The sequence below is a fragment of the Schistocerca piceifrons genome, chromosome 1 (assembly GCF_021461385.2).
Source record: "Schistocerca piceifrons isolate TAMUIC-IGC-003096 chromosome 1, iqSchPice1.1, whole genome shotgun sequence".
Taxonomy (NCBI): domain Eukaryota; kingdom Metazoa; phylum Arthropoda; class Insecta; order Orthoptera; family Acrididae; genus Schistocerca; species Schistocerca piceifrons.
This window is the reverse complement of record NC_060138.1, coordinates 741,645,390-741,657,962: the sequence shown is the minus strand read 5'-3', so window position 1 is coordinate 741,657,962 and position 12,573 is coordinate 741,645,390.

Below are 12,573 nucleotides of genomic sequence, written 5' to 3'. Positions count from 1 at the left end.
TTCCGTTCTTGCAGGATCATTTTCCTGGCGCTGTCGGATATTTGATGTTTTGCCGGATTTCTGACATTCACTGTACTCTCGTGAAATGGTCGTAAGGGAAAATCCCCATTTCATCGCTACCTCGAAGATGTTGTGTCCCATCGCTCGCGCGCCGACTATAACACCACGTTCAGACTCACTTAAATCTTCATAACCTGCCATTGTAGCAGCAGTAACCGATCTAACAACTGCGCCAGACACTTGTTGTAGACGTTGCCGACCGCAGTGCCGTATCCTGCCCGTTTACATATCTCTGTACTTGAATTCGCATGCTTGTACCAGTTTCTTTGGCGCTTCATTGTAAATAAAACTGTTTTTCTGCATCACTCAGCTTTATGCACTTAGATGGTCCACATTATCCTCTTCATGTGGAGAACTGATTGGCTACATACACTACCCTCCATAAGTTTGGAAACAACTAGTAATTTCACCTAGTAATTATAGACAATGGAAAGGAAGTACAGAATAAAAATGCATTTTGTTGTTTTCCAGATGTTTATTAAGCTCAATAAATACACAGGAAGATGCAACAATTAAATTTTCGATTCCTCAGAATAGCCACCCTTTGCTTCCATCACTGCCTTGCACACTCCCGGCATGCACTGCGTCAGTTTTGTCAAGGTTTCAGTTGGAATTAATCTCCATTCTTGCTGCAGGATCTCCACAATTGTGACCCACTCATGATTTCCCGTTTTCGGATCCTCCTGTCCAATTCATCACATAGCAGCTCGTTTGGGTTACAATCAGGGGATTTGAGCGGCCATTCCATGTTTTCAATATTTTACGAACTTCTAGAAACTTCATGTGGTTCTGACAAAAGCGAGACGTATGTTTTGCTGCAAGACAAACCCTTTCCCAATCAGACGCAAACGAGATGTCTTAGCATGTCACTGGAGAATGGCACGGAAATCTTTTTGGTTAAGTTTTGCATCTATTTTCAAGAAAATCTGAGACTTTATTCCCGGCAAAGGATACCCATACCATCACAGAACCCCATCCATGCTTTGCAGTTGGAATTAGGCATTGAGGATTCAAGCGTTCATGTGGTAAAGGCGTACGAACTGACGGCGTTTACTTCCAAATATTTCGAACTTCGATTCATCAGTGAATAACTTTCCCAGTCCCCCGCTGTCCAATGTTAGTGTCTCTTAGCCCACTGAAGCCTTTTCTTCTTGCTAGCAGGGCGCAACAGTGGTTTCCTTGTTGCTACATAACCTCGGAGGTTGTTGTCTGCCAGGCGTCGTCTCCCTGTTGACTCACTCACCGGTGTGTCCCTCGTTGCGTTTAGTTCACAGGTCAATTCACGGATAGTTTTTAATCTGTTACGTTTACTGGTCACTACCAAATACTTTTCCTGGCTTTCTGATATTTTCCTGGGTACTCCTGAGCGAGGACGATCTCCATAGGACGATGCCGGTATATGGTTTTGACACTTCTGCTGATGAAAATGATCAGTTTCTTTGCTATTTGTAGAGCACTATTACCTTCTTGGTGGAAAGTGATTATCATTACCCGTGAGTCATAAGGAATCTGGCACTTTGGTAGCATTTTAAATTACCTTCGTGGCGTCTTATACCTTCATGCAAACGCAACTACAGGTGAACAGAAATATAAACATCGTACCTCTACAAAGCCATGTGGTCTATTCGCGCCACCTGGCGTGTTTAGTAGAACTGCTTGGACAGGTAATGTCGGTTTACATAAAACGGAGCAATACTAGTACGTTCCAACTGAAACGGAACTTGTTGTACCGTTCCAATGTTTTACTAAATTGCTAGCACGCAGAAATTATTAGCAAGAGTTTCTTCTCTTGCAGGTAATACCTCAGCTGGTGTTCAAAAGGAGAGAATGGACTAAACAGTGTTATTTATTGAATTTTTTTCTCTTGTGTACCACGTTTCCCATTTTCCTTTCCCTTGTGCGGACTGGGCGGTATAAATGAGTGAGTGTGTGAACTAGCAGAAAGCTTCAGGCACAGATTGTAACACTGCATGAAAAGTCGTTGTGGGGTAGGGTAGTACCAACCCCCCAAGTGTGAACAAGTTTAGCAGAGACCAAGTTTGCAGGTCAGGGCAAAGATGACACGTAGGCGCTCGTATTGGCTCTGTCATGTTGGCGCGCCACTCCCACCACGTTTGTAAGCGGAACGGTTAAGCGAATTCGGTGGGAAGAGCACTTGTTCCTGGGTCGTGGTGCTGGACAGACATGGAGACGCAGCTCTCGTTTTGGTAATGTTAACATAGGTATTAGATTGTCTGAAATCTGCTCTGTAATGAAGTCCAGATGTTGAAGTTACAACTGAACCCCATAAGGTAATTGATTTTCTTAATATACTCGAATTTCAGTAGACCTTGCGTTAGTGCCTTGTTCAGGCAACGCACCATGTGCCTTAAGCTCACGGTCACGTTATTGCTCTGTGCTTAACGGAAATTCATTCATTCAATGTATTTTAATCTGCTCTTCCATTTACAGTAATATTTTGGGGATTTTTATTTATTTTCCATATGTTTTCTTTGTGATCTTGCTTTCGCGCCACGTGGTCGGTTGGAGCAACCGCCGCATTGATAAATTGTAGTTTCGGTCTGAAAATATATTGTACACGATGAATAATCATACGATAGTGAATGAGTGTAAAATAGGGAAGGAATAATCGTGAGTGTCCATATTTTTCTGGGTTTCTGTTGGCTACTGAAACTTGGCCATGTGGGTTGAACAGCATTGAGGTGATGTTTCTTCTACATCTACATCTACATCCATACTCCGCAAGCCACCTGACGGTGTGTGGCGGAGGGAACCCTGAGTACCTCTATCGGTTCTCCCTTCTATTCCAGTCTCGTATTGTTCGGGAAAGAAGGATTGTCGGTATGCTTCTGTGTGGGCTCTAATCTCTCTGATTTTATCCTCATGGTCTCTTCGCGAGATATACGTAGGAGGGAGCAATATACTGCTTGACTCCTCGGTGAAGGTATGTTCTCGAAACTTTAACAAAAGCCCGTACCGAGCTACTGAGCGTCTCTCCTGCAGAGTCTTCCACTGGAGTTAATCTATCATCTCCGTAACGCTTTCGCGATTACTAAATGATCCTGTAACGAAGCGCGCTGCTCTCCGTTGGATCTTCTCTATCTCTTCTATCAACGCTGTCTGGTACGGATCCCACACTACTGAGCAGTATTCAAGCAGTGGGCGAACAAGCGTACTGTAACCTACTTCCTTTGTTTTCGGATTGCATTTCCTTAGGATTCTTCCAATGAATCTCAGTCTGGCATCTGCTTTACCGACGATCAACTTTATATGATCATTCCATATTAAATCACTTTTAATGCGTACTCACAGATAATTTATGGAATTAACTGCTTCCAGTTGCTGACCTGCTATTTTGTAGCTAAATGATAAGGGATCTATCTTTCTATGTATTCGCAGCACATTACACTTGTCTACATTGAGATTCAGTTGCCATTCCCTGCACCATGCGTCAATTCGCTGGAGATCCTCCTGCATTTCAGTACAATTTTCCATTGTTACAACCTCTCGATACACCACAGCATCATCTGCAAAAAGCCTCAGTGAACTTCCGATGTCATCCACCAGGTCATTTATGTATATTGTGAATAGCAACGGTCCTATGACACTCCCCTGCGGCACACCTGAAATCACTCTTACTTCGGAAGACTTCTCTCCATTGAGAATGACGTGCTGCGTTCTGTTATCTAGGAACTCCTCAATCCAATCACACAATTGGTCTGATAGTCCATATGCTCTTACTTTGTTCATTAAACGACCGTGAGGAACTGTATCGGACGCCTTGCGGAAGTCAAGAAACACGGCAACTACCTGGGAACCAGTGTCTATGGCCCTCTGAGTCTCGTGGACGAATAGCGCGAGCTGGGTTTCACACGACCGTCTTTTTCGAAACCCATGCTGATTCCTACAGAGTAGATTTCTAGTCTCCAGAAAAGTCATTATACTCGAAAATAATACGTGTTCAAAATTCTACAACTGATCGACGTTAGAGATATAGGTCTATAGTTCTGCATATCTCTTCGACGTCCCTTCTCGAAAACGGGGATGACCTATGCCCTTTTCCAATCCTTTGGAACGCTACGCTCTTCTAGAGACCTACGGTACACCGCTGCAAGAAGGGGGGCAAGTTCCTTCGCGTACTCTGTGTAAAATCGAACTGGTATCCCATCAGGTCCAGCGGCCTTTCCTCTTTTGAGCGATTTTAATTGTTTCTCTATCCCTCTGTCGTCTATTTCGATATCTACCATTTTGTCATCTGTGCGACAATCTAGAGAAGGAACTACAGTGCAGTCTTCCTCTGTGAAACAGCTTTGGAAAAAGACATTTAGTATTTCGGCCTTTAGTCTGTCATCCTCCGTTTCAGTACCATTTTGGTCACAGAGTGTCTGGACATTTTCTTGTGCACCCCCATAACGATCTGATTTGTTGGCGATGTGGTGCTTTAAGTAAAATACTCGTGCCACTAGGAAAAGTATCGGATTTTAATGCCCACTGATTTGATAAAGATTTGCGAAACACTCTTCCACCCTGGCCTAGTTTTGCTTATATTGTCTTTGCGGAACTTGTTCTGAGTAATCTACAGCAACTGAATGTAATAACCGAGGGTTTAGGTATAATTGTGCGGTTGTATAAAATTACATTGGAGCCAGGTCTGCGCTGCTCTATCCCATTCCACAATTACGTGGCGAAACTGAACCATGTTAACTAGGGACCGGTTTTGATGATGTACATTGCAAGAGAAACACGAGTAGTTGTTGAAATACCATCGGTACTGAATAAATATCAATTAACCTCTACCCTCGGCTGATTATTTACTCCTTCCATCATAAAGAATAGGTGGCAGTCAGTACCACAGTCGAATTCTGGGTCATGAAAGCAAATAAAAGCTATATACTGCCTATTAAGCCCTGTATAGGTGCCTCCTGTAGTGGTTAAAAAAATAAAAATGCGTTATCCGTTGCGTTAAAATTTCTACCGGTTCGTTAAAACCTTCCGCTAGAAATTATTAATACCCAGCAATAACTCGAAGGGGCCAGTAATTTCGTGGACCATACGAATTTAAGAAACCATTTACTACAGACGGTAGCTTGCAGGAGCGGTAGGGCATGTCAAAGCGACGGTAACCTACCTACTTAAGTAGACTTTTACCACCGCCAGCACTGGAAGGTTACGTTGCACAATATGTTTGTGTATGTGCAATAATTAACTGTACAATACTGTACGTGTTATTTTCAAACGTTATTTGAGCTTGCTATTCCGTATTCTAACCAGTAACTCACATAGATCACTTCTATCTTTCTCCGTTGTAATACGCAGCATGCTGTTTCCAAACTTATGGAGGGCAGTGTAGTTGGTGTTAATAAAGAGCACAGGCTCCTTTCCACAGCAGGTAACTGTTTTATTCATTGTTTTACCTCTATTTGTATTCGTCAGTGACCCTGTTGACTACAGCAAGAAACACAGTGCGACTTGGTGATTCACAGCTCGTGAGCCGAGAGAGCAGGTGCGTCGTAGTCGAGTATGGGAACTTCCCTCCCTTCTCCGGAGTGCCTGAGTGTTTCTGCGCCTGCGGGTGGGGACAACCGCGGTGACACAGCGGAAGCGCGGTCCAGGCGGCTGCCCCTCGGCCGCGTCTTGCTCTGTGTTTACAGCGGGGAACGCCGGCGGCCGGGTAATTGGCGGCGCGCGCAGTCGTCCCTAATAAATAAATAGCAGTTTAGTGCGCCGCCATGTGGCGGCCGGGCCGGCGCACTCTGCAAATTGGATCGCGTTTTATCGCCCATCACGTTTCCTGCGCCGCCCCACCCCGCCCCACGTCGCTGCCCCGCCCAGCCTCCGACGCCGGGCCCGGAGATCGATGGCCGATTCAAATGGATATGAAATTAAAGAGGCCGCCCAGGCGCCGTACCGGCTTAATTGGCCATCTGTGTACACACGGCGGCGTAGTGTCTCCGGCTCAGCTGCGCCCCGACGGCCTGCTGCCACAGCCACCGGCAAAGCGGAGGCTGCCACCGCGCTGCTGGCACCAGGCGCTCCCCGCGCGTACAGCGACGGCTTCACAAGTAGGACGCCGGGCAAACACTCTAGAGGACACTGTCACCACAGTGTGCACTTCATAGCGCCCAACGCATGCATGCGACTGGTAGTCGACTGGGTTATTCAGTCGAACTGTAGGGCATATACATACTTATTCTAGACAACTGTCACTCCAATTATGTTAGCATATAGGTCCTGATGATGGCGTAATATAATGCTGAACCCGGTTGTTTCTGGAATAAATCAGAGATGGAAGCTACTGGGGTATTTATTGCTGGTTATATACAGGGTGGTCCATTGATCGTGACCGGGCCAAATGTCTCACGAAATAAATGTCAAACCAAAAAACTACAAAGAACGAAACTTGTCTATCTTGAAGGAGGAAACCAGATGGCGCTATGGTTGGCCCACTAGATGGCGCTGCCATAGGTCAAACGGATATCAATTGCGTTTTTTTAAATAGGAACCCCCATTTTTTATTACATATTCGTAAAGAACGTAAAGAAATATGAATGTTTTAGTTGGACCACTTTTTTCGGTTTGTGACAGATGGCGCTGTAAAAGCCACAAACATATGGCTCACAATTTTAGACGAACAGTTGATATCAGGTAGGTTTTTTAAATTAAAATACAAAACGTAGGTACGTTTGAACATCATTTCTGAGAACGCATGCTGTTACAGCGTGATTACCACATTAATGCAATAAATGCTCAAAATGATGTCCGTCAACCTCAATGCATTTGGCAATACGTGTAACGACATTCCTCTCAACAGCGAGTAGTTCGCCTTCCGTAATGTTCGCACATGCATTGACAATGCGCTGACGCATGTTGTCAGCCATTGTCGGTGGATCACGGTAGCAAATATCCTTCAACTTTCCCCACAGAAAGAAATCCGGCGACGTCAGATCCGGTGAACGTGCGGGTCATGGTATGGTGCTTCGACGACCAATCCACCTGTCATGAAATATGCTATGTGCCGGACATCCATCATGTTCGAAGAACTTCGCCATTCTGTTATGCAGTGAAATATCTTGTAGTAACATCGGTAGAACGTAGGAAATCAGCATAATTTGCACCATTTAGATTACCATCAATAAAATGGGAGTCAATTATCCTTCCTCCCATAATGCGCACCATACATTAAGCCGCCAATGTCGCTGATGTTCCACTTGTCGCAGCCATCGTGGGCTTTCCGTTGCCCAATAGTGCATATTATGCAGGCTCACGATACCGCTGTTTGTGAATGACGCTTTGTCGCTAAATAGAACGCGTGCAAAAAATCTGTCATCGTCCCGTAATTTCTCTTGTGCCCAGAGGCAGAACTGTACACGACGTTCAAAGTCGTCGCCATGTAATTCCTGGCGCATAGAAATATGGTACGGGTACAATCGATGTTGATGTAGCATTCTCAACACCGACGTTTTTGATATTCCCGATTCCCGCGCAATTTGTCTGCTACTGATGTGCGGATTAGCCGCTACAGTAGCTAAAACACCTATTTGGGCATCATCAGTTGTTGAAGGTCGTGTATGACGTTTCACATGTGGCTGAACACTTTCTGTTTCCTTAAATAGCGTAACCATCCGCCGAACGGTCCGGACACTTGGATGATGTCGTCCAGGCTACCGAGCAGCATACATAGCACACGCCCGTTGGGCATTTTGATCACAATAGCCATACATCAACAGGATATTGACCTTTTCCGCAATTGGTAAAAAGTCCATTTTAACACGGGTGATGTATCACAAAGCAAATACCGTCCGCACTGGCGGAATGTTACGTGATACCACGTACTTGTACGTTTCTGACTATTACAGCATCATCTATCACAAAGCGAAAGAAGTAGTCCAACTAAAACATTCATATTTCTTTACGTACTACACGAATATGTAATAAAAATGGGGGCTCCTATTTAAAAAAACGCAGTTGATATCCGTTTGACCTATGACACCACCATCTAGCGGGCCAACCATAGCGCCATCTGGTTTCCCCCTTCAAGTTAGACGAGTTTCGTTCTTTGTAGTTTTTTGGTTTGACGCTTATTTCGTGAGGTATTTGGCCCGGTCACTATCAATGGACCACCCTGTATATAGCGTGTGAGTCTTCTGACTGATAATGCTTGTTCAGCATCTGAGAAGGCCAGGGACACGACCCAAAAACACTACGATTAATCAGACAGACATTAATTGACACAACATCGAAAGTGAAATTCATGGGTGAAATCTCTGATCCCTTTATGATCAAAACCGGAGTGCGCCAAGGTAACGGATTATCCCCGCTATTATTCAGTCTAGTCCTGGACAAAGTAATGAGGGAATTGGAAAAAGAACTGAAAACTCAAGGACACTGAAAACCAACACGACTAGGAAGATGCCGGCACAAAACAGATATATCAAACCTAGCTTTCTTAGACGACCTGGCCATACCTTCAGACAACGAAGCAACAGCAACCAAACAAACAGAGGTACCAAAAAATTGTGCGGAAAATGTTGGGCTGCAAATCTCTTTCGAGAAGTCTGAATTTTTTTGCTCAAATTTAAATATAACAAAATTAGACACAAAATACGGCAAAAAAATACAGTTGCACATTTCAAATATCGAGGTGAAATCCTTGAACCTACAGGAGAAGAAAAGATCGCATAGAAGACTTGACTACAAATAAAGAAGTGAGCGTTCGGAGAGACACAGCGCATATATAATAAGAATGCAGGTGCATTCACACACGTCAGACACTACAAAACCGTAATCAAGCCTGAAATACTGTATGCAGGTGAGACGCTAGCACTCCATATGAAAAGTGACATGGAAAGCATACTGAAGGAAGAAAAGAAAATCATGAGCTAAGCTCTCGGCCCAAAGATGACAGAAGAGGGATACAAATACCCTAGGAAAACTACAGGGAAGACGTCAAACATAGCAGCAGATATCGGAAAAAGAAAGTTGAAGTTCTATGAGCAAATCATGAGCCTGTCACGACTCAGCAATAGAATTCTAACATACGTACAGGGCGTCAACTCAACAGTACCATAGATCACATAAGTCAAACTGAACCTAGAAGCAACAAAAATCGATCCAATAGAAACTGAAGACAGAAATGTATACAGGAAAAATCTACACAAGAGGAATGTGAGGTCAGAGAATGAAGCCCCCAAAGAAACCAGGGACCTAGTGGACTTAAGATAGAAAGAAACGCCATGGAGAAAAATTGAGAGAATCATCGAAGATCAGAAAGAACGATCAAATGAGGCAGAATGCTTTGCGTAGTCCTACAGGGTCTCGACGCAAATAATAATAATGATTTGTCGAGTAATGACATATGTTGAAGTGTACGATGCTGTTTCTTTCACATGCAGCTTTTGTGGTCGTATGTGACACATTTAGTGGTTATGCACACATTTCGTGTTTACATAAGTATGCAACTACCATCTATCAGATTCTGCTGGGCAGGATTATGGCATCCCCAGAGTTGCAATCGTAGTAGTGAATATAATGTTAATTCGTAGACTGTTGTGACAGGGTCAGGCTCACATCAAACATAAGTATAGGGTTCACTTACGATTCAATTATTGACTGTTTGTGTGGGCTCCTCACTGGTCAATTGATAATTTGGTTTGTGTGACGATATGTATGGCCAGTAAGGCTCTTTTGAAATTTGATTACATCGATATGATTTTTAGGTTTGATGTAGTTCAAAGTCCGATATGTGTATTGGTTACAATACATTTACTCATAAGTATATGTAATTTAAATTTTGTTGTGTTTTTGTACGTTTACTTGGGTTTTAGTTGTACGAGTACTTTTCGAGTGGGTTGCTGGTCAGGAAGCTCACGTGAACGTTGCTGCCACTGGCCCCTAGTTACGTGTTTGGTGTAGAACTGTGTATGTTAAATGTCGCTTTTTGTAACATGCAATTACTTTAGTCATATATGAGACATTAATTATGTACCTGTCTTCTACTTCGCGTAGATTTGCATTACATTACCTTAAGTTCCACTACATACGACTCGTGGCATTGCCAGTGTTTTTCTTGTGCTAGTGTATGTTTTGCCAACATTCAGATAGATGTCACTCGTTAAGAGTGTACGTCTGATGGAAAAATTACAGTTACTTACGTTTTAATTATGATCATGGTGTGTGGCCTCCTCACTGGTCAATTAAATATGTGGCTTGACTTTGACACGATTTGAATGACTGAAAATTTTTCTAATTGCTAGCATGTAGTGGCTTCTGGTTTTGATGTCATCGAAAGACCGAAGTGTGTCCTAGTTACAATGCATTTATTCATAACTATATATTTAGGCAACGGCCTTGCCGCAGTGGATACACCGGTTCCCGTGAGATCACCGAAGTTAAGCGCTGTCGGGTGTGACTGGCACTTGGATGGACGACCATCCAGCCGCCATGTGCTGTTGCCATTTTTCGGGGTGCACTCAGCCTCGTGATGCCAATTGAGGAACTACTCGACCGAATAGTAGCGGCTCCGGTCAAAGAAAACCATCATAACAACCGGGAGAGCGGTGTGCTCACCACACGCCCCTCCTATCCGCATCCTCAACTGAGGATGACACGGCGGTCGGATGGTCCTGATGGGCCACTTGTGGCCTGAAGACGGAGCGCATAAAGTGAGTGCATAACTACATATTTCATATTTCAATTATTTCCTCGTGATCACTTATGTTAAACACACAAGAGTACTTTTCGAGAGGTGTGGTACTCAGTAAGCTTTCCTGATTTCTTTTATATATAAATACAGATTTGTCGAGTAATGACATATGTTGTCATCCTTCATGAGACACTGCATCCTTGCGGGCTACTCAATATCCCTGTGTGTAATTGTTTCATGGCAATACACGATATACACTCCTGGAAATTGAAATAAGAACACCATGAATTCATTGTCCCAGGAAGGTGAAACTTTATTGACACATTCCTGGGGTCAGATACATCACATGATCACACTGACAGAACCACAGGCACATAGACACAGGCAACAGAGCATGCACAATGTCGGCACTAGTACAGTGTATATCCACCTTTCGCAGCAATGCAGGCTGCTATTCTCCCATGGAGACGATCGTAGAGATGCTGGATGTAGTCCTGTGGAACGGCTTGCCATGCCATTTCCACCTGGCGCCTCAGTTGGACCAGCGTTCGTGCTGGACGTGCAGACCGCGTGAGACGACGCTTCATCCAGTCCCAAACATGCTCAATGGGGGACAGATCCGGAGATCTTGCTGGCCAGGGTAGTTGACTTACACCTTCTAGAGCACGTTGGGTGGCACGGGATACATGCGGACGTGCATTGTCCTGTTGGAACAGCAAGTTCCCTTGCCGGTCTAGGAATGGTAAAACGATGGGTTCGATGACGGTTTGGATGTACCGTGCGCTATTCAGTGTCCCCTCGACGATCACCAGTGGTGTATGGCCAGTGTAGGAGATCGCTCCCCACACCATGATGCCGGGTGTTGGCCCTGTGTGCCTCGGTCGTATGCAGTCCTGATTGTGGCGCTCACCTGCACGGCGCCAAACACGCATACGACCATCATTGGCACCAAGGCAGAAGCGACTCTCATCGCTGAAGACGACACGTCTCCATTCGTCCCTCCATTCACGCCTGTCGCGACACCACTGGAGACGGGCTGCACGATGTTGGGGCGTGAGCGGAAGACGGCCTAACGGTGTGCGGGACCGTAGCCCAGCTTCATGGAGACGGTTGCGAATGGTCCTCGCCGATACCCCAGGAGCAACAGTGTCCCTAATTTGCTGGGAAGTGGCGGTGCAGTCCCCTACGGCACTGCGTAGGATCCTACGGTCTTGGCGTGCATCCGTGCGTCGCTGCGGTCCGGTCCCAGGTCGACGGGCACGTGCACCTTCCGCCGACCACTGGCGACAACATCGATGTACTGTGGAGCCCTCACGCCCCACGTGTTGAGCAATTCGGCGGTACGTCCACCCGGCCTCCCGCATGCCCACTATACGCCCTCGCTCAAAGTCCGTCAACTGCACATACGGTTCACGTCCACGCTGTCGCGGCATGCTACCAGTGTTAAAGACTGCGATGGAGCTCCGTATGCCACGGCAAACTGGCTGACACTGACGGCGGCGGTGCACAAATGCTGCGCAGCTAGCGCCATTCGACGGCCAACACCGCGGTTCCTGGTGTGTCCGCTGTGCCGTGCGTGTGATCATTGCTTGTACAGCCCTCTCGCAGTGTCCGGAGCAAGTATGGTGGGTCTGACACACCGGTGTCAATGTGTTCTTTTTTCCGTTTCCAGGAGTGTATGATGCATTCGCATGTGAATGTTTGCAACATGAACAATTTCCTTGTGGGAGTCTTTCATACGTTGTACGTATGTGGGTCCTAAATTCGGCTTATACCACGTCTTGGACGTTCATTTTATAGATATGACATACTGTATGCCCCTCATCTGTGTACACATAAGCATTTTATACTTTGACACGACACATAGGTCA